Here is a 22,560-nt window from a genome sequence, read left to right as displayed (position 1 = left end):
ATGCAGGGAAGTAGAAGCCCAGGCTTATGGAATGGTTGCCATTTGGGAAACCAGATGGGATCACTTATTTGTATCTCTTAATTAAAAATTTGGCATTTGAGGTTGCCCTGCCTTGTGTGTTTACGTGAGAAAATACAGGTATCATTTTTCTCTGTTGGGTTTATGAGATTTGGCAATTTACCTGACAACATGGGAAATTCATTGTTTGACAGATAATTTCAGCTCTACCTGGGAAAAACTAGTCATGTGTGTAATGTCTGAGGAGTGTTAGTATTACTTGGCACACTATCATTTTGGTTATTAAATAAATATGTTTAGACAACATCTGAATGAGGGAATTATTAAAGCATAGGCCATTTTGACAGGAGGCCATTTAAACAAATCTGTCAACTATGTGTAAGCTGTACGAGAACAATTCAGTTGGCTGTGGTAGCAATGCCTACCATCTTTACACTCAGGAGCCTGAGGCAGGGGGAGAAAGAGCTGGAGGTCTAGACAAGAGAATCTGTTCTGACAATAACAATAGCAAGACAAGAAGAGAGACTCAAGAATTGCTGGACCCAGAGGCTGGGAACGTTGCTCAGTGGGTAAAGCACTTTCCAAGCCAGCAAGAGAACCTGAGTTTGATTCCCCAGAAATCATGTAAACTAAACTGGGTGGCATGGTGCACACTGCCATCCCAGCACTGGTGAGGTAGAGGTAGGCAATAGATGCCTAGGCTTCCAGGCAACCTTGTCCATCAACCTGCTCCATGCTTTAGTGAAACCTTGTTTCAGAAGCAAGGCAGACAGCTCCTCAGATACAACAGACACTTCTGGTACATACATGTGAGCACACACATATGCACAGTGAACACACGCACACACACACACACACACACACACACACACACACACACACACACCATGATTGGCTAAGTCCAAAAGAAATTTCTGTTCCAGAAGTGATTATTCTCAAATGAAATCACTTATATTTTAGGGCTTGTAAATGACAAGAAAACAAACTTATTTAAATACAACATTTTGCTGGTGAGCATTAAACACATGACAGAGCATGATGTTGACATGTTGAGATGCTGCAGGAGACAGTGACAGAGCCATTACCTAGGGATGGGCAGCTCCTCCAGGGATGCTCCTCAGAGAAGGAGCTTGGGGAGCAAGAGAAACAGGTGGCCACTTACTTAAGACATGATTCTGTGTGTGGAACAGTTGCTCATGGGTGTGCTATGCTCCTGTCTGATGAAGGCAGTGGAGCAGTCGCAGACCTAACCTATGAGGATGGTTTGCTTTGACAGCACTATTCAGGCCTGTGGATAATTCTAGATGTGCACACGACCGAGTAGCTGAAGAAAATGCATCCTCGTCATAAAGAACCTCCTCTGTCACCAAGTTTTACTTCACTGTCAGATGGGATATTAGCATGACTTCACAAATAGTGAGAAGACCAAGCAAGTACATTATTGAGGCTTGAGGGAAGCATGTGACTTAAGCCACCTTGGATATGAGGCATATGAGGCACTTATGAGCATTCTTTCAGTGAATCCTATCTGGGAAATGGTTTGGAGCCTTTTGTTTTTAGACACAATACAAATTCCAGTTGAAATGTTTAACTATTTTTTTGGATGATGTGTTTCAACAAAAGATTGATTTTTATTAATGTGAAACCTTCAAATGTCATTGAAATATTTTCTTGGATATCTACATAGCAACATTGTATAGTTTGGTCACAATTAGTCTCTTTGCTATACAGGGCTGTCAGATTAAAAAACAGACATAGGTGTGTGTGTGTGTGTGTGTGTGTGTGTGTTATGTGTGTTTGTGTGTGTGTTTGTGAATGTGTGGTGTGTGTGGTATGTGTGTTTAGGAATGTGTAGTGTGTGTTTGTGGGTGTATGGTATATGTGTTTGTGTGTTTGTGAGAGTGTATATGTGTTTATCTGTGGTATGTGTGTGTGTTTGTGAATGTGTAGTGTGTATGTTTGTGTGTTTGTGAGTGTATGGTATGTGAGTGTTGGTGTGTGTTGCTGTGTGTGGTATGTGTGTTTGTGAATGTGTAGTAGGTTGTGTTTGTGGATATATGGTGTGTGTTTGTGTGTTTTTGAGTGTGTATGTGTGTGGTGTGTGTGTGTGGCAAGTGTGTGTATGTGTGGTATGAGTATGGTATGTGTGTTTGTATGTATGTGTCGTATATAATATGGTAGAGACTAAATGAAAAATAAATTCTATAAAGGGTCGTAAGTAGACTTCTATAATTGCTCAAGTTCAGACTCACTACAAGAACACATCTAAGAAGCCAGAGGTGGGGTTAGGGGTGTGTGGACACTTAGAAACTCAGCACTTGGAAGGTGAAGGCAGAAGCATCAAGGGTTCAAGGTCACACTTAACTTGGTTCAAGGCTGCATGAGATCCCATCTCAAACACACACTCACACAAAGGCCCAGTCTAAGAGGTGTCTCAATTGGCTTTAGCAGTCAGGTAGCCATTCTGAAGTATCATCCTTGAAGAAAAATTTCTTGTAAACAATGTTCATCTGATTTCATTCCCTAATTTCTTGTACCAAATTTGACCAGAAAATGGTTTTAATAGGCTAAGCTAGGGAGATCAGGTCCTAGGTGCACTTTGATGTATTTTCAGTCTATTTTGAGTTTACTGAGATGTAAATGAATTGTAAATTAAGCAACAACTTTAGCTCAAATGTGTGTCTGAAACTTCTGTTTTATCTCACCACCAAAATCTCTCATATACTCTAAAACCTACTAGTAGATGAACACCAGTATTTGGACATAATCTATAAAATAAGAAATTGTATATGACTCTACTTAATATTAATTTTTCTTCAGCTTGAATAACTTTCAAACCTGAAATTAAGTTGGCAACTGTCCCTTTGGATATTTATCCACAGGAAGTGAAAACGTATGTCTATCAGATGCCACACAGTGATGTGTTTATCAGCTATTTGCTTCATTTCCCACATGATCTTAGGGAGGTCTACCCAGGCAATGGCATACCACTCCTCTCTAAAAACTATCAAGCCAAGGAAAGACATAAAGGAGGAAAAAAATATATATGTATGTATATTGTGTGTGTGTATGTGAGTGTGTGAAAGAAACCAGAAGCCAAAGTCAATTTAAAAAGATGCCATACTGTATGATTCCAACTGTATGACAATACAGGAAAGGCAAAACTATAGAAATAATAAAGAAGTCAGTGGCCACCAGAGATATGAAGGCTTAAGATGAACCCAGAAGTTCTTAGAGCAGTAAAAGCTAGTCTTTTATGATACTCCAGTGGTATCCTTCCTCTTATGTGCAACCATGCAATTCTACAGTCTTCTTTGCAAGCCCATGCAATGCACAATTCCCAACAAGAAGCCCTGATGCAAAATCTTTCCTTTGAGTAATAAAGATGTGTTAAAGGGGGTCTGCTCATGGACTATAAGATGGGCACTATGCTGGTGTGAGATGTTTCTAAGGAGGAGGTCATGAAATGAGTGTGGGCAGGGGAGGTATGGGAAACGCTTCTCTTATGACTGTGAACCTAAAACTTCTCTAAAATAAATAAAATCTGGGGATATAGCCTAGTGGATGTAGCACTTGTCTTACATGGATATTCTGATCTGATCCCTCTCCAGCATCATATAAATCAGGAGTGATGGGGGGTAGTGGGTGCCTGTGGAGGCAAGGGAGTCAGAAAGTCAAGATCATCCTTGGATACATAGCAAGTTCAGGACTCTCTCTCTCTCTCTCTCTCTCTCTCTCTCTCTCTCTCTCTCTCTGTGCATGTGTGTGTGTGTGTGTGTGTGTGTGTGTGTGTGTGTGCGTGTGTGATATCTTATACTTACACTGGTGCTACTGTACTCCATAAGTATATTACAATGTTATGTCTGCAAAGGAAGCTCCATCACTTCCTTCCTTTTGTATAGGCTCATGCTTTGTCCCAAGATTGTGCACCTTCCCCCCGCCCCCGTTAAATAAAGCTGGCCTGTGATTTTTCTCTGAATGTCAGGGATGAGCTGTAAGCCCTGCTACAGGAGGCTTGCTGGGTTGCCCTTGGCTCTCTGAAGGAAACCACCTGGTGAGAAATCTGCCCTTGTCTTCTGTCTCTCCAAAGTTGCATTCCTTAACACTTTGGGAACCCCACCCTGACATTTTGGGCTTCCTTAGTCTTTCCCTGCCATTTGTCTGACCTCTGTGCCAGCTGAAATCGCATAATGTCTCCTTCTCTTCTCTATTCTCCTCCTCAAGCAGCAGCTCAGGTCTGACAGCTATCCTGTGGTTTTTCTTATAGACTCTAATAAAATTGTTTTTGTGATTCCATTTAAAAAATAACTTATTAAGAACAACAGAAGAAGACCCTGATTTCCCCTTTACTGTTACCAACTCTGAAGCTCTGGGTCAATTATGAATAGGGTAGATTGTCTTACAAATTGGTAGCCCTCAGCTAACCTAGGAGTTATATCTTCTGCAGCCTCCTCTACTATCTTTGGCTTGACCATGTGGCTTGCTTTGGCCAATGGGATATAAGTATTAATACAAATCATATGGGAGGCCACACCATTCTATCTGCAGTTACAGATACAGCCTCAGGGAGAGCAAGACTATTGACATGTCCCGGCAAAAGTGGTAGTTAGTGATACGAACACAGAGACTTCACAATGGACTCTACACACTCTATATATGAGGTTCCCATTGCTGCAATAAAACACCATGACCAAAATCAACTAGGGGATGAAGGTTTTATTTCAGCTACAGCTTGTAGTCCATCATCCAGAGAGTCAGGGCAGGAACTCAGGCAGGAACTGAAGCGGACGCCATGGAGGAGCGCTCCTTACCAGCTGTTCTTTATGGGTTACTCTTCCTGCTTTCTTATAGCACCCAGGACTACCAGCCCAGGGGTGATACTGAACAGGAGAATTGGACCCTCCCACATCAATCATCAATCAAGAAAATGTAGCATAAGCTTGACTACATATATGATGGGGGCATTTTCTCAATTGAGGTTTCTTCTTCTAAAAACGCTGGAACTTATGCTGTTGACATAAAAATGTCCAGCACAGTTGGTGAGCCAAAGAATTAAAATCCAAACACCCTGACCCTCCAAGATGTCAGCTGACCTCCAGCTTTCGATTTCCAAGGCTCTGTACTTTCACAGGACTTGTCAGCAAAGCAGACTTTGCCACGTGCATTCAAATAAGCCAATCAGACTCATCTGAGTTTGATGCCTAATTTACATATGGGACCACAATGGCACATTCCCAAGATGTAAAAACCGTTTCAGCGTGCTAAATAGGTAACTTGAATAGGTAACTCACCTTCACGTCTCCCCTCTGGCTACAGGGAGATGTTTCTTCTCAGTAAAATCTGCTTGCTTCCCTTTGTGTATTGTCCTTGCTTGGCAATCTCTCATGACAGCCTTCTAAGTTTCTGAGTAGAAACTTCCTTGGTTTAAAAGCACATGGAGAGACTTTGTCTGCATATAAACGTTTACAGAGCTGGGTTCCTGGCATCTATGCCATATTCAGGGTCTATTTCAAGGTGAGGGCCACTCAATTTGACCAGAAGCTTGGGGTACAAACAGGTTTCTCCCAAGTCCTTGAGTAGCTGCCAGAACCAGGGTACCATCCTCATCAAAGCCTGTCTGACTGACATCAGGCCTCGGCCACAACTATGAAGTCCTGGAAAGGAAACATGGAAGAAGGACTTAAGTAACTGCAATGAAGCTCCAGCCCTCGAAAATCAATGTGTTTCTTAAGAATAAACTAGTCCACAGCTAAAAACTCATCACAGGGAAAGTCAGGTGTTAACAATGCCAGGATAAATTAAACAGCAGGTAGTCGTGGAAGAAAACTGGGGAGGCTGAATTCAGGTGAACATAGCTTTGGCAGCTTTGGAACCCAGAGGAGAGGGCATTGGAGGTGAGGTTACCCCAGAGAAGGCTATGGCAGCCCTAGTGATGACGGTGCAGAGGGGGACTATGGGTGGAGGGTAGTCTGAATAGACAGACCAAGACGCATTGACCAGAGACTACTGTACCTCTTAGAGTCACCTGTTTAAAACATAGGTAGATTCTCATTGAATAAGTATGTATCGGGCATAGAGAGGAGTGTCTTTTCCATAGAGTATTTGAGGGTGAAAAGTTCTGCTGGAAAGCCTAGGAGGTAAGAATAGATTTCAAGAACTAATCAAGGAATGGAATCATAGGCCATGCCTGAGATACTTCAGCAAGAGTCCTTAGGTGGTATAAGGATCCTGGACCAATTTAAACCTAGAAGTGGCATCTTTCACTCCAATGGATCCTGAGGACCACCCAGCTCCTGGGAGATGGTGGAAGTTGTGGAAACTTCCTTCACTGACCTGGGTCAGGACCAGCGTCTGTACTCCTCCAAACAGGTCCTTGGCTGAACAGTGACTTTCCTTGTCTCCCTTCCCTTCCCCCTCCCCCCTCCTAGAATTTGATCAGAAACCCTCACAACAAATCCTGTTGAACAGGGAAATCCTCCCTTAGCACCCACAGAGACTGAAGACTCACTGTGTTCCTCCAAAGGCAACCACCATCAGCTCACAGGGTTGTGTGTCTTGCATAGTCTGTGGACCTAGCAAAGCATCAGGCTACAGGCCAAGGCCATTTACAGTTGCAAGAGTCAAAGAGGGCTGAAACAAGTGCTCCTAACCTTGGCAGACCCCCCACCATCCCCTCTGTTATTCTGGGAGCAGTGAGCTTTGGTTGAAGCACAATCTGGTGAGTGATAAGGCTCTCTGGCTCTGGGCCAAAGGAGGGCCTCTCAGACCTGGGCCCCAATTAAACAAGGGCAGGCTGTCCTGTGGATTGGGGGGATCCAGAGCCCTTGAACTTTAGGGGCAGGAACTACAGTCCAAGGTGGGACACCTGGGAAACCTTCTCAGAGAAGTTGTTCTAGGAGATCTAAAGAACAGAGAAGCAACATTATAAACTTAAAGCACTTCCAACAGCACCTGGCCAAACTCAGCTCAATTGGAAACATTCATTTGCATTAGAATAGTCATGAATATTCAAAAGCCAGCAGCTTTCAGATCCATTGTCTATGCCTGCACTTTCATCTCCCCCTGAAAAGCAGATCATGGGTTTTCAAGAAAGGTGGGCTGGACTAGTCTTTGCACTGCCTGGCAGCAAAGGTGATCATTTTGTTTCTAAATATTAAAAAAGAAAGAGGCTCAGTCAGTGTGAAATCTTTTCTTCTTGTGCTAGTCAGGCTGAGGATCTCCTCTCCAACCTGACCTAGAGATGTCATGCTACATCTGCTGAGCAGAGCTCTGGCTTACAACTTCTGCCTGCTTCTCTGTCATTTGGATTTCAGAAGTCCTTAGACACTAACTACTGAGGAGACCCCTGGCCAGCAGATGACAGGAAAAAGAACCACAGATAACAAAGGAGACAAACCTCTGGCTTCTTCCTCACCTTCCTGAAAGACAAAGGTCTTGTGGGTTTTGACACCCACCAGAAGGGATCCTCTTCTGGCTGACTGGTCCCTGCTGTTCAGATATGTTCAAAATCCATTCTGGCTACATTTACCACAGCTGTGGGCCAATCAGCTCTCTTCTTCTTTGTCTAAGTTGACCAAAGCAAAATCATTGAAAGGAAATTTGCCCTATACCACCAAACCCATTGGACTTCACTCTCTGCTCTTTGGGACACTTTTCTCTCAATGTACAATGTACAATGTGCTTTGTTCTCTGTCTCTGATCTCTCTCTCTCTCTCTCTCTCTCTCTCTCTCTCTCTCTGTGTGTGTGTGTGTGTTTCTTTATGTGTAATAAAGTCTGTTGCTGCCTGCTGTGTCTGAGGTTTCTCTTGCATTTTAGTTCTTTAATTGGCAGAGAAAATGTACCAGATAAAGACCCCTAAACAGTAATCCTATTGTGGACATGACTGTGCTCCATGAACTGTATACAACATAGGGTTTAGGGAACCCTGCCACAGTTCTAGGACCCTAGGTAAGCATCCTTTGGCCAAGTCATTGGCTGTCACATCAGTACCTTCACATCCAACAACTATATTAATATTCTGCACTCCCATTTGTCAAAGAGACTTGTGTACATCCCTCTTCCTCTCTTAAATGAAAGGTCCTTGACTTGCTGTAGGGAAAAATCAGAGCTGTGGCCAAATCCGGGGCTGCATACCAAAGTCTTCATCACTAGAAAGCAATAAAATCTTTTGATTCTCAGAAGATGATCTTAGGCTGTCTTTTTGTAATAAGAACAAACACCATCTCTGTAAATTCACAAAAGGAGGCTCACCGGTCTGCCACTGACTGAGGTGACTGACTCTAGCTTCTTTTACTGAAGTTCACTTTCTCCAACATTTCTTCCTTATGCTCCAAACTGGTCCACCTGTCTACAACGGTGGCAATTCAGCAGTGAAGTCATGGTTATGTCCTTAGTTTGGAAAAAAAAAAAAGTAACTTTATGGGAAGTCTCTTACCTATTCATCCTGGGAGTTACTTCTGTCTTCACTTGCAAGATAAAAGATGAACACCTTCCCACCTTCTCTGTACTGGGTAATCTCCCTGTTTACTCTGAGGTATCTTCAGAGTTGTCCTAGAATCCTAACAAAGGATCCTTGAATGTGGGCTCTGGGCAAGGGCTTTAGAGATCTCCTACCCTAGAGAATCCATCCACCCAAGAGACAGGGCTATTTAAACAAATGTTTATATTAACAAGGAATTTGAAAACAAAGCAGAACATACTTTGCTACAGGTGCTGCAAGTGGAATTAAAGGGAAAAATCCAAGATGAGGCAAGCATGGGACTGACACCTTGCCCCATGGGAAGACAGAAGATAACCTGTGGTGGCTAAAGTTATTTCTAGGTTTGAATTATTGTACTTAAGAGATCAATAAAACACAAATGCCTCCAACCTGAAAGCCCCACTTGCCCAAGGACAGAGAACTGTGGCAATGCTGGGGGTTACTGTTGGTGTGAAGCCATATGTTTCACTAGTACAAACAAGCTCGCCTGCCCCAACTGCCCGTGATGCGTTTGATTACCCATAGGCAGGAAGTATGTTAGGATGCATGGCTGACCCTGATTGGACAGAGACAGGAAGTCAATAGTCTTGTTTTGCCTTTAGCCTATGACTAAAGTAGTTCAGGACATACTCTGGGTATCCTCGGTCTAGACCTGACCAGTGGCCATCGTCCTGGCTGATATTTAATAAGCCTTGTTTCAGATTTGGCTTAGAAATTGCAGTAGTGGTCTTGTTCTCACCTGGCAGAACTAACAGTTTCTGGAGTTCCAGTGAGATCAGACCACCCACTCAAATTGTAAAGCTGAAACTTTACTCTGGGACTCTAGGGTTAGAGGGCCAGGTAATGAGCCTTTTAGACATGTAAAAATAGCTTAGTCAGGATCCCCACCACACCCAAGGCTGCCCCAGATAACCAGCACTCAGTTATATTACTTGCTCAAGATTACCAGATGCAGCCCTAGAAGCCCATGATGCCCACTGCATAGTATATCTGCAGAGACCACGGGCAATGCTCTGGAGAGGTGCCAGCTTCATCTGCTCAGTGGCTGAAGACTGTCCCCCGGATCTCGACCCTAGAAGCAGAGACTTTTGTTAGAGACTGGACCTTGGGGAGATAGTATTAGGACTGTAGTTAAGCATTTAGAGTGTGAACCGCATGTGATGACCTTTGGCATAATAAAATATAACCTGTTATACTAACTGTTTTTATCTAGGTTCTTCCCTGTGGCAGGCCACCTCTGGAGGTGCACACCATGAGACATTTGAGGCTCTGTGGCATGCTTTTGGTTCTGCGCACTATATTCAGAATGAATTGTTGTTCAGAGAAAACCACTAAGCATCTACAGAGGCTGGCCCTGGTAGGTCATGGTAACTTTCCGTGATATCTAGTCTGTTGGAATCCTGATCTGGGATGTAGAGCAATTCAATAGAACCCAATACTGTCCTGTCTGCCTAGTTCTGGTTGTTTGGAAAATTTTGTCTGTCTGTTCTGTGTGTGCAGACGGGTCTGTGTTTTCTGGTGTGTCCATAAGTTTTGTTGCAAACCTGAGAGCTGAGATGGAAACAGGTTAGGCTCAGCTGGATATATGAATGATGGTGGCCACCAAGTGTTTTGTTTCAGACTGGTCTCCTTTGAATGTGCAAGGTTTCGGTGTTCTGTGTTTATTGATTGTGTTTCTATTATCTCAGCCACTGCCAGCCACTACTGCTAACCATGGCAGCTTACCACGGGACTTTGACCACCAGGGTTCAGAATTTATCTCTGGTCTTTCTAGTCACTTTACTTAATTTAGCGGGGATTCAAATACCTTCTGGGTATGGATAATATCAAATTTGTCTTATGCTGATCTACTTTATTGAAAAGTTGCATCTGAAGCTGGGTCATGGGTCTCCCTTCTCTTGACCCAACCATGCTTACTTAAAAGCCTTCTCTCTGACCTATGTTGGGTGAGCGACCTGACTCTGTGACAGGGAAAAGAGAGCAAAACAAAAACAAAATAGCTAAAAAATATATTCTATTTGTTTTATTTAGCTGTCTAAACTTCAGCTAAGATCTAAACATTACCTCAAGATTTGTAAGACTGCTGTGTGAACTTTCTGTCCCTTAAATTTTGTAAGTTTATGGTTAAACTCTGTAAAATCATTAACAAAAAATATTAACTTCAAACTTGTAACATGGCGGGGTAGGGTGGGGTGGTGTTGATTGTTAAAAACCTATACATCAGTAATCCTAAAGGAACCATGTGGTGTGACACCCTCTTCAGAGGCAAGCAACATGTGCCTTGGTCCCATCTTAGCTGCTCCCCTCCATGGGGATGGAGGCATCCACATGGGTTGGAGAAGATGGATGTCACATGACTTCATCACCATCTTGATTAAAAATGGTATAAACCAACCAAGGAAGCAATAATGGGTCTCCAAGACATTTTGGATGTTAATTGTTCAGAATACAAAGCCATACAAACTAGGTTTATGAAGGAAAGGATTTCAAAACAATACTTATTTAATAAGGTCCTGAAGCTACAGCTCCATGCACTTATATACAAGAATGGACCTTGTGCTGGTGGCCTAACATGTAATGTAAAGCCAGGTGGTTCTGGCTTTAAAGGCATGAAGAGGTCATGGTGGGAAACTGAGGCTTGGAACTGTGTGGCAAGGCTGGAGTTCCTATACAACCCAGGAGAAGCTACTGGTGAAAATGCAGCCCAGTTGCAGTGGAGAACCCCAGTAGTATTGATGATGCCAGTGCCATATGATAGCCACCAGGAACAACAGCCAAAATGAGACAGAGCTGTGTAGGGCCTAATGACAGGCTGTGTGTGTGTGTGTGTGTGTGTGTGTGTGTGTGTGTGTGTGTGTGTGTGTGTGTGGTGTGTATGAGACCTGAGCTCACTGGGGAAGCACAGAGGATCTCAGATATTGAACATTTGTAGGGAGCCATTCTGAGCTATACAGTCACAAAGGATGTGGGGAGCGGGTGTGGCGGCAGTACCAAGATGGTGCCTGGGACTGCAGCTAATTCTCATGACTAGCACCTGACTTCCTCACACACCTGAAACTAGCCACGTCCATTGTGAGAGCTGCGCAGGCATACCATAATGCAAGATCAGGCCATGTGACGTGGACCTATGAACTGAGACTACGCAGTCTGGACTGAGGAGGTGGAGTTGAGGGAGGATATAAGGAAGTGTGCTTGGGGGCTGAGGGGGAGAGGGAAGAAAAGAGAGATTCCTGTTTGCATGTTGTAAGGTTCCTGAATAAACTGCCTTGAGAAGAACGTCATGGTGTCGCTCCTTTCCTGCTGGTCGAGGTTGGTCACGACAAGTGGTGGCCCATACGGAGAACATTTGTTCAGTACTCATCGCAGTCAGGGTGGCTAGCCAGTAAGTTCCCACATAAGTGGGACGAGGGTTAAGTTCTCGGATTGAGACAATAAGGTTCCCAGCTTTGGGATGAGGGTTAAGTTCCCGGTTTTGGGACAAGTCGCACAGTTTCTGCCGCCGCAGCCACTGCTGCAGCCATATCCCTTACCTCTGTAGTACAGACTGCGGCAGCTGTAAGTAATTTATCCGCAGCTGTAAGTAATCTATCCGCAGGTGTTGCAGAAGCTTTAGATATTCAGGGTAATATTAATAGTCAGTTGAAAACGGGAATTTTGCTGCTGTATCAAAGGGTCGATTTGCTCCGGGAACAAGCGGATATTATGATGGGTGTGACTCTGAGTTTTATGGTTATATTTTTACTCTGGGAGAGAGTACAAGATACAAGGTTTTCTGGTTTCAGACTAAGGAACACAGTATTTTGGGAGAAAGATTTTGTCTTTGTGTTTTTAAAAGGTATGATTAGGGTCTGGAAACCTCACAGAGTCATACTGATCAGATTTGATAGAGGTAGACCGCCTGAAAAATTTATTCAGGAGAATCAAACAAAAAGATATCTCGACTCGAAACTTTTGTCTTGAGAATTGTACAGAATTGCCTACTTGGATTCCTGGTCTCAAGGACTTTTCAGCTGGGACCAGTCAGGACACATCAACTACAGCATTTTTTTTTTCATTTTTCCTACCCCCTACCCCCAAGGACATCTCAACGCCCATGCACAGCTTGATGGAGTTAATGTAATTGGGTTGTGAGTGGAAATATTCAGGACTGTGTGTCACTTCCATACCATTTGTTAATGTCAGTTGTGCTGCTCAGATATCCCGTAATATATGTCAGTATCTTACAGGAATTTGGTCTCAACACTTTGATGAACTAGTCCAGGAATTGAGACAATCCATCATCCATATCAACTCCACTCGAGTGGATGGTCACCGTGGAAGTGGTGGGAAAGGGGAAATCCTACCTCTCTGCTGGCTCCTATTGGAATCTGGATCCCTTCGGTGGGACACCATCTAGTTTTTCCCCTCTATGTCTATTGTCTGTCCTTGGTGCACCAAGCTGTCCATGTCTGTCAGTTTATGTCTGTGGTTTTTGTTTCTCATTGCTTAAATGTTTTATGTTTCATGTTCAAAAGAGAAAATGGTAAAAACTTTATCTGCTGGTCGTTCACACCTTGATTTGATTTTAACTCGTTTCAAAAAAGGAACTAATGAATAAAAAGCAGTTTCAATCGGCCCTTGGAGCCTTGCACCTGTAGCAAGGAGCCTAGGTCAGCTGGAGAAGCTACCCGGGGATGAGTGTCTGCATGAGCTGATTATTAGATTTAGCAGGTGACAAGGTGCTTCTCTTACAATCACAGCTAGAAAAGTCATAATGGTGTTTGGTGTAAATATTGAAGATATGTGTAGCCACTTCAATTTTGTTTCTGACTGGTTCTAAATGTATAATTATTTTCTGCATGCCTTGATTATGGACTATTGGCTTTTATGTTATTGGATATGGTAAAAAAAAAAAGTAAATTGGTAACAAAGTTGACATAAAACTGGTAATTTGGATAGAGTTATTCTAGACAACATGTGGCATGAGCCAATCTAGGGAAACAGGTCTAAATTGGGATAATATTTTTATGGAACTCTTATCCTAGAAACCAGGCTTCTAAAAGATTTTAAGGCAATGTCTCTTTGTTGAGGAATTGGAGACCGCACCATCATGCGTTCATACGTAAGAATTGACAGTCGAACCTTGTATAGACTCGGTGTCTTGGAGACTGGATTTTGGAGACTAGATTGTTTGCTGGAGGTTGAGTTTTGCTTTCCAAAGTTGTTTGCCCTGAAGTTATCTGTATTTTGATGCTAATTCCACTGCCTCAAGGACAGCTGCCTAGTCACGTACTCAGAACTCTGGTTCCTAACAGCTGAAGCTTCCAGACTCACAGGTGAACAAGACGAGATGCCCACCACATATTGAGAAAGGCTCAACTTCCCTAATGTCCTAAAGTAAAGCCATCTGGCCCCTACCCTTTCATCCCTGGGCTTTTTGGAGGAATGGTAAGATGACCCAAGGTAGCCATCTCAATGACGGGCAACTTCCTCTAGCCCCTGACCAACCTAAGACATGGGACCTTGAGGATGACAAGGTGACCCTACGATGGGTAAGGCTGGGGTTGAGAGGTCGATCCTAAGACAAAGATGGCTACACCTCTTTCGGTCATTTGCTCCTCTGCCCAGTTTCTCCCCGGAAATCTTAATGGTCTTTTATAAAAGAAAAAAAGGGGGAGATGTAGGGAGCCATTCTGAGCTATACAGTCACAAAGGATGTGGGGAGCGGGTGTGGCGGCAGTACCAAGATGGTGCCCGGGACTGCAGCTAATTCTCATGACTAGCACCTGACTTCCTCACACACCTGAAACTAGCCATGTCCATTGTGAGAGCTGCGCAGGTGCACCATGATGCAAGATCAGGCCATGTGACGTGGACCTATGAACTGAGACTATGCAGTCTGGACTGAGGAGGTGGAGTTGAGGGAGGATATAAGGAAGTGTGCTTGGGGGCTGAGGGGGAGAGGGAAGAAAAGTGAGATTCCTGTTTGCATGTTGTAAGGTTCCTGAATAAACTGCTTTGAGAAGAACGTCATGGTGTCGCTCCTTTCCTGCTGGTCGGGGTTGGTCGCAACAAACATTGAGGTGTTTGCACTGTTGGAGTTTGGTTTAACCTTATCCCTAATGTGATTGTGCCCCATTGTTCTATCTTGATGTAAAAAAGGGGCAACCCTAGTTTTGATAATGAAGGAGCCCACAGTTGAGAGATTTTAAACTTCTTTAACAGGAAATTTTGGAATTTTTAGAAAATTTAAATTAAAAAATGGATTTTTTTAAAGGAACAGCTTTTAAGATATTTAAATTTATAAGGATGTGGTACATTTTCAGTTATTATGACATATTAATATGTAATCTTAACTAAGTAACTAACTAAATAAATAAATAAGTAAATGGCTAAGGAGTTAGGGCCACAGCCATGAGCACAAAATACTAAACACCAGAAACTGGGAAATTCCTGTGTTATGGTGCAGCAAAACAGTGGCCTAAGCAGTCTGTCCAAAGTCCATAGAGTGGTAGAATGTCTTTCCCAAAGAGTGGTGGAGTGTCTCTCCTGACCCAAGGCGTATGTAGGTGAAAAAATACTGACTTAGGAATGCATGTCTAACCTCTCTATCTTGATAACTCTATTAAACTTTAGTTATTTTGATAAAGTTAGTCGTATGAGAAACTGTGATATTCTGTAATGTTGTACTGTAAAAAGGCCACGAAAATAGAGTTGCCTTTCTCCCCATGAACTTTATTTATGACTTAAAGTTTTATTTTGATACTAAAAGAGCTTCAATTCAGAAATTGTTATTTTTTAAGGCTCAAACTTAGCAGGGATAAAGCTGTAAAATTCTAATCTTATAAGAGTTACTAACTTGTGTAAACTGTTTAAGAGGATTAAGACATGCAAATTAACAGTCAACCACCTCATAAAGGATTAAATTCTCTAATGTGTTCAGATCTATGCTTGTGTCATGGTAAGTTCAAATGTAACTTACAATGAAAAGCCTTTTCTCAGCCCACTGTATATACTTTCAAGGTTAACCCAAAAGCTAGTAACTAAAAATGAGTTTTGTTTGGCTCAGATATCCTTAACAAATTATGGTCCTCAAACTCATCAGAGATTCCTGAATACAGACGGCATTTAAAACATTTAATGAACACAGTTTCCCATGGTAGACAGAAATGCCAGCTCCCAGTGGTGACTCTAAGGTCATTAAAGAAGCATATGGGGCAGATGAGGATGCTGGGATTGTGGCTACTGGACAAAAGTGTTCCATGTCTCACCTGCAGCAGGACCCTGTACAAACTGTGGACAGGGACGCTGGAGAGTTGGCTGCCCCACTTTGTCTAGACAAGGCAGTCAGTCCTCCAGGTTCCTCCTCCACAATAGTCTCTCAGATCTTCTGGGCCTGCTGGCCTAAGAGTGACAGTACACTGGGACCTCTGCCCAACTACAGCCACAGGAGCTATCTAGGCAGTGGACTAGGACTGTCATTTTCCTTGATATCTGACCCATTTGGGTTGTATATCCTTCTATGATTTCTCCTTCGCAGATCTCTGATGGCTTTGATGACCAGGGCTGTCTGTAGCTGTGGAAGTTTCACAGAGGCAAGCAACCAGCTCTTTCCCCAAAATCACAGCTACTTTCTTAGTTCATTTCATATACAAAAACCAGGCCTTGTTTTTTTCTAGAGCTACTAGATCTCTTGTTCAGAACAGGTAGACAGGTGCTTCATGCATGCTAAAGACAAACAGGTTTCAGATGTAACTTTTTACTATTCCTTTATTTAAAGAAATAATAAATTATTGTCAGACTGTCTCAACCTGCCAGCCTCAACCCACCAGATTCCAATAATGACACAGAGACTTACTATTATTTTTTAAGGTTAGGCCTTATAGTTTAGGTTCATCCCAACTAGCTCATATAACTTAATTAACCCATTTATTCTAATCTACATTCTGCCACGGGGCCTGATATCTCACCTTCAGTCCTGGCACCCGTTTGTTCCTCTGTGTCTGGATGGTGAATACCACACACATAGACACACACACACACACAAACAGAGAGAGAGAGAGAGAGAGACATACACACACAGAAACACAGAAACACACACACACACACACACAGAGAGAGAGAGAGAGAGAGACATACACACACAGAAACACAGAAACACACACACACACACACACACACACACACACACATTCTGTCCCAGAGTTTCTCTCTCTGCTCAGATGTTCCCCTTTCCTCTCCTGCCCTGCCGTAGGCTGTCAGCTCTTTATTAAAGCAAACACTGAGACAAGTGAAATGATACCAATGTCCAGACAGTACTCAGCACTGCTGGCACAGAAATCAACATTTGAACAACACAAAGAAACCTTTACACAATGCACAAGAAGATTATCCCCACAGTAAAGGACTGCTCTCAGCAATCAACCGCTGTGTCTTACGGAAAATGGTTAAAGAGGGAAAAAAAAGGTTTACAGTTTATGTAATGTTTGAGAGTCAAAGAAAGTAATTTCTGGAGATACGAAAGCTTAAGTAAGTTTAAAGGTATGAAGAGGAAATGATTTAAGGCATATGAAAAGTGAGAAATGTTAGGATTTCTTTCTCCTTCTATGTGCCTGGAATGCTGGGGGATGTTGGTCATGTAAGATAACAGGCCACATGTTCTTGCTTCTGTAAGCAAGCTTAGTTGCCCCAATTGCACAGGATGTGCTTGATCACACATAGGCAGAAGGTACATCATGATGTATGCTTGCCCCTGATTGGACAAAGACAGAAATTACATGGCCTTGTGGGTTTTGACTCTAGAAGCCTCTGAATAAAGTAGTTCTGGCATACTCTGGGAATCCTGGATTTGGACCTGACCATTGTGCATTGTCCTAGATAGTATTTAAGGATTAAATGTGGCTTGAAATTTGTGGTTATGGTCTTATGCTGGCCTGGTGCAATTAACAAAACATGTTCCTCAAGGGAGAAGTCCCCAGGAAGGCAGCCCTCATGTTATACAATGCACAAGAGCAACCTGCTTATTATCTTTCTTTCTTCTTCTGATTCCCCTCCTGTTGTGACTCAGAGGTGAAATGTCCTGCACAGCACCTCGTGTTTGAAGACTTGCTCTTCATCTGGAGGCTCTCTAAGGAAGGTTGGGAAATCTGCAGAAGGTGGTGGCTTGGAGGAGGAAGTGGGTTCAAGTGGGGGATCGCCTCAAGGTTTATTAGCCTGTTTACCCCTATGGAGTGACGATTGGAATCACAGGGAGGAATGGCTACTCCTAAGGATCTCCCAGGAGCCCCATGAATCCACCCTTCCCTGGAGAGCATGCTAACTGGGCACATGAGAGTCTCTGTGAGTTAAGATACTTAATCAAGATGGCAACGGCTATATCCGACACAGAGGAGACAGTTACGCAGTACTGTAGATTAAACTACAATGCACAGCACAGTCCACACAAGAATTTCCAGGCCTCAGTTGCCAATCATACCTAAGAGTGGGAGATCCTGACTTAATGCACCTGAGGCTCATGGCTCATAACCTCAACTCAACACATTGCCTTAGAAATCAGGTAAATATCAATTTTGGAGAACAAGCTCACATAGGTGATAATCCAGACCGCTTCAGTTTCTGCTCTGTTACAATTCAGCTGTAATTATTGGGGGGGGGGTGTCATGGTGAGCCAGCCCTTAGCTACATGTGAGGGGAAACGGCAATGGGAAAGGGGACACACTTGCTGCTAGCTTAGGACAGGATGAAGCATGATTGGCAATGCCAGCAGGAACAGGGAGGTCCCAATGGCAGGGCACCAGTCATGAAGATTCTCACACAGTCATATTTTAACCACCGAAGTACAACTACATGTGTGCATTAGGAGGCTGGAGAAAAAGCTCAATGCTTGAAAAAGTCCTTGCTTTGAGGACCTGAGGTCTCTCTCTGGAACCCAGGGCAAGCACAGCGATGCACACAGAGGAGTGGAGTCAAGTCTATCTCTAGGGTATATCTAATTAGTTAGCTCCAGGCTAAAAGGAAACCTTGACTCAAACAAAGTGCATCCTGAGGTAGTCCTCTGACCCTTGTACAGTTAGGACACATACAAAACGAATAAGGTGAGTAGAACAATGTGGTTTATTGCCTTGGTTACCTGTGATAACACACCCTGTCTAAAGCAACTGAAGGAGGGAAGGTCTTATTTTGGCTTATACTTCCGGAACACATCAACGGGAATTGAAGGGATGGGCAGGAGCAGGAGGCTTACTGTCTCCTTTCAGCTACACTCAGGGAGCAGAGCACAGCAAAGAGCCAAGTGAGCCAAGGCTATAGCATCTCAAAGCTCACCTCCACCAACCCATTTTCTCTAGTGAGGAGCTACCTCAAAAGGTTAGCAACCTTCCCAAAGAGGCCACCAGCTGCGGACCCAGTGTTCAATACACTTAGGGTGGGTATTTCATATTCTAATGAAAATTGTGCTATTTTAACACAACCTATCTGTACTGGTGGCTTTTCTCTTGCTGTTATAAAATACCATGGCATGAGTATTGCTATTTATCCTCTGCTTCCAGAGCTTGGATAGGATCGGCGTGGCCTTGAGCGCCCCTGCGCCTACCTTCAAAAACACGTGGTACTAATTACAATGCTGTGATGGTTAATTTCGGTTTTCAGGCCTTAGGATCATCTAGGAAACAAACTTCTGAGTGCGTATGTAAGGACATTTGCAGGGAAGCTTGATGGGTGGGACATGCACTGTGGGGGTGGGTGGAATAATTCCATGAACGGTCCATGACTTCCCCACCATGGTGGACGATATCCTCAATATACAGGCAAAATAAAAGGGCCTTCCCTCTGCAAGTCACCTTTGTCAATTTTTCTTTCTCACAGCAATAAAAGTAACTAATACAGAAATATTGGTACTAAGCAGTGGGCTGACCCTCTGTTAACCTGATGCTATAGATCATAGGCTGACCCTCTGTTAACCTGACCCTATAGATCATAGGCTGAACCTCTGTTAACCTGAACCTATAGATCGTAGGCTTGCAGAACTGGAAGGGATGAAGAAACGTGAAAAGCTTATTGTCATTCATGGAGGATTTGGAGACCAGGATGCCTAAGAAGCATAAGCAATGGAGACCCAGCTCATGAGGTTTCAGACAAGAACAAGAAAATGGGCTAGGTGGCCTTTGTGTCACATGTATGCCAAGAACATAGCTGAGAGTTCTTGAGAACGTAAGTGAAGCTGACTTCAAAAGTAACAGACTAATTGGCGGAGGCACTTCCAAGGCAGGAGAGCAATCAGACTGTGGCATAGCTATTGCTCGCTGTCCGTAGCCAGGTCTACAGAGAACAAACAGGGAGCAGAAAGAGAGGAACATATGGGGTTTAGCTAAGTTTCAAACACGGTGAGGGCACACAAAACAGCTGCAGTTGTTATAGACATTGGCATAAAGAGAAACTTGGCTTTGCACCAGGGCAACTAAAATGCAAATTCATTTGAAAAGAGAGGGCCTGTATGAGAATCCCACCTAAGGTAAAACAACAGCCTACAGGATGTTTTCTCAGACACAGCACCAAAGGCACACAGAAGCTGCTTCACTTCTGGACCAAGGGATCTCATCTCCAGTGGCCAGTGGAATTTAGCAATGCAGCCCATAAATGGTGCTGTTTTTGCACACATGGGGCAAGAGACGAATGTGAGGGAGTCAAGGAGGCTTGAGCTGAGTTTCTAGAAATCCACTAAGTCAAGCAAGTGTCTGTCAAGGCCAACTTGCCAGGTTGTCATGGAGACTCCTGAGATTGACAATACCAGGACCATGGGACACTGGCAAAGGAAAGGGTGGGATCAGGCCCAGACATAGGTTATGTGTGTGCATGAGGAAGAGCTGGAGCAACAGTGCTGCTAAGGATGTTGGGAGTCCGGATGATCCGTCTTGACACTAGATATGAAACTGCAGGGTTTGGCATTTGCTTTCCTTGCCTTGGGTCTCAATTTGGTTCAATCTGTGCTCCAGTCCTCCCTTATAAATGGCAACACTTACTCTGCGCCACCATATATTAGAAGTGTGTAAATTTTATTCTTAAATAGCTCATAGTTAAGAGATTGTTTCAGAAGACACTATACACTTACATTTTTTTAAACAAGAAATGGAAATTGGAAACTATAAGTACTCATGGAAACGGACTAAATAGGGATAGCAGAATGGCTCAGCAGAGGTGGGCACTTGCTGCCAAGCCTGACAATCATGACGTTGATTCCTGAGACCCACATGTTTGAAGAAGAAAACCGACTGCCACAGGTTATTCTCTGACCTCTCTGTGCATGCTTGGTGCCCACACAATAAACAAACACATGAACAAGCAAATTGTTAAAAATGAGAAAGATGGCTCAATGCACTCTACATTATGTGATGAACATGAGGCTTCAGGGCCAACAGTGTAATGCTGTGATTTGAAGAGATGTGTTTGAGTGTGCCGTTGACAGGAAGTAGACTTGTGATGACTATTCTAGATCATCAGTTTGACAGAACACAGAAGCACATAGGAAGCAAACCTCTTAAAGTATCTGTGAAGATATTGTAGCAGGGTCTTGCTGATGGAAATGCCTGCCCTGTGTATGGGTGGCGCCATCCATGGGCTGGGGCATCAGGCTGAATAAAAAAGAGAAGATTGGAGGACTCACCTCTCTCTGCTTCCAGACTGGACACAATATGACCAGTTGCTTCCTGTTCTTGCTGCTATGACTTTCCTGAAGGTGGCTTTCCTCTCAAACTGAGAAAGAAAAAAAATGCTTCTGTCCTTAAGTTGCCTCTGTCAAGTGTTTCGTCTCAGCGAGGAGCAAAGTAATGAATACACAGTTTCATAATTAGTTGAAAAGCAATTATGAATTATATAATTAGCTGTAAGTCTCCTTTCTCTTTCAGAAATGCCCCCATGCATTTTGTTCTGCTTCCAGATAAATTCTAGAATCAGCCTCTAATTTTGTGAAAACTCCTGCTGATGTTTTGCTTGAAAGGCTCTCATTATATAGATCAACTTGGGAGACGTTAGCCCCCCACCTCTCTTGCACACACAAAGACAGAGTATCTACACTGTTCTGGATCCAGGATGAGCAAAGACAGCACACAAGCTACTCAGCTTACGTCTGTTTTTAACTTCCTGTTTTTCTACAAGGTTTCTGCTTGTTCTTGAGACTTTGAGTCAATTCCAGAGCCCAACTTTCTCCTCCTCCTTAAAAAAACCAAGAATCTTCATTTTCTTTTATGTGAATGAATACTTTGCCTGTACATATGAACCTGCACCGCATATACCTCATTCCTGGAAACATCAGAAGAGGGCATCGCACCCCCTTGAATTAAAGTTACAGATGGTTGCATAGCATTATGTGGATGCTGGAAGTGGAACCCAGGTCCCCTGCAAGAGCAACAAGTGCTTCTAACCACTGAGCCATCTCTCTAGCACTTCCAACTTTAATTTTTAATCTGCCTAAATATACTTACTATTTTTCATTTATGTCTTTATATATTCCTATAATGATTATATATTATTATTATTATTATTATTACAATCAAATGAATACATAGTTTCTTTATTCCCTTGGCATTAGCTTCAGATCAGCACATCATGTTTCTACCGACATCTTTACCAAGTCCTCATGCACTCAACAGACATTGAAATCAGTGACAGGCCTTGGCCTAAGTGTGGTCTGAAGTCCTTTCATGTTGTAGCACCTGATGTGATTCTAAATTCTACAGTCCCTACACTGGAATGGTTAATCTTAATTTCAATCTGATTGGCTTTAGAAATGCCCAGAAGGTTAGTAAGGAACAAGTAAGTCTGCATTGAAGGGTGCTTCTAGGGATGAAATCTCAGTGGTTCTGACCCCTCGATGGCGTCATAGTATGACAGGGAAAGTTGGGGAGAGACTACTTGGAGAACTCAGTAACTGCAGAGTCTTTGGACCCTGCATCTTGCCTCTGCCTCTTCCTGTATTCCTTTTATCTCCTTCCTAGTAACTCTTAACTGACCTTCTAGTCACTGCCTCTCACTGTGGACAGACATCTCTGAAACTACAAGTCCCCAAACAAATTCCTCTCTTTATTTCTGT

The 22,560-nt window shown here is 43.2% G+C and overlaps 1 long non-coding RNA gene across 3 annotated transcripts in view; it reads right to left on the bottom strand.

The window, feature by feature from the left end:
- Positions 1-4,727: 4,727 nt before the first annotated feature.
- LOC102554555 (uncharacterized) overlaps positions 4,728-22,560 on the bottom strand; it is a 39,854-nt gene continuing 22,021 nt past the window's right edge. For 2 of the 3 annotated variants that reach the window (XR_005488999.2, XR_005488998.2), the window contains exons 2-4: positions 21,136-21,224; positions 9,445-9,570; positions 4,728-8,407 (exon numbers count right to left, since the gene is read on the bottom strand). This is a non-coding gene — a long non-coding RNA (uncharacterized LOC102554555). Of the gene's footprint in view, positions 8,408-9,444; positions 21,225-22,560 lie in introns of all 3 variants that reach the window. The other variant, XR_010054679.1, reaches the window with a different exon arrangement.

Source organism: Rattus norvegicus, chromosome 9 (assembly GCF_036323735.1).
Source record: "Rattus norvegicus strain BN/NHsdMcwi chromosome 9, GRCr8, whole genome shotgun sequence".
NCBI classification, from domain to species: Eukaryota; Metazoa; Chordata; class Mammalia; order Rodentia; family Muridae; genus Rattus; species Rattus norvegicus.
Note: the sequence above shows the minus strand (reverse complement) of the source record. Positions and strands in the feature narration are given on the sequence as shown.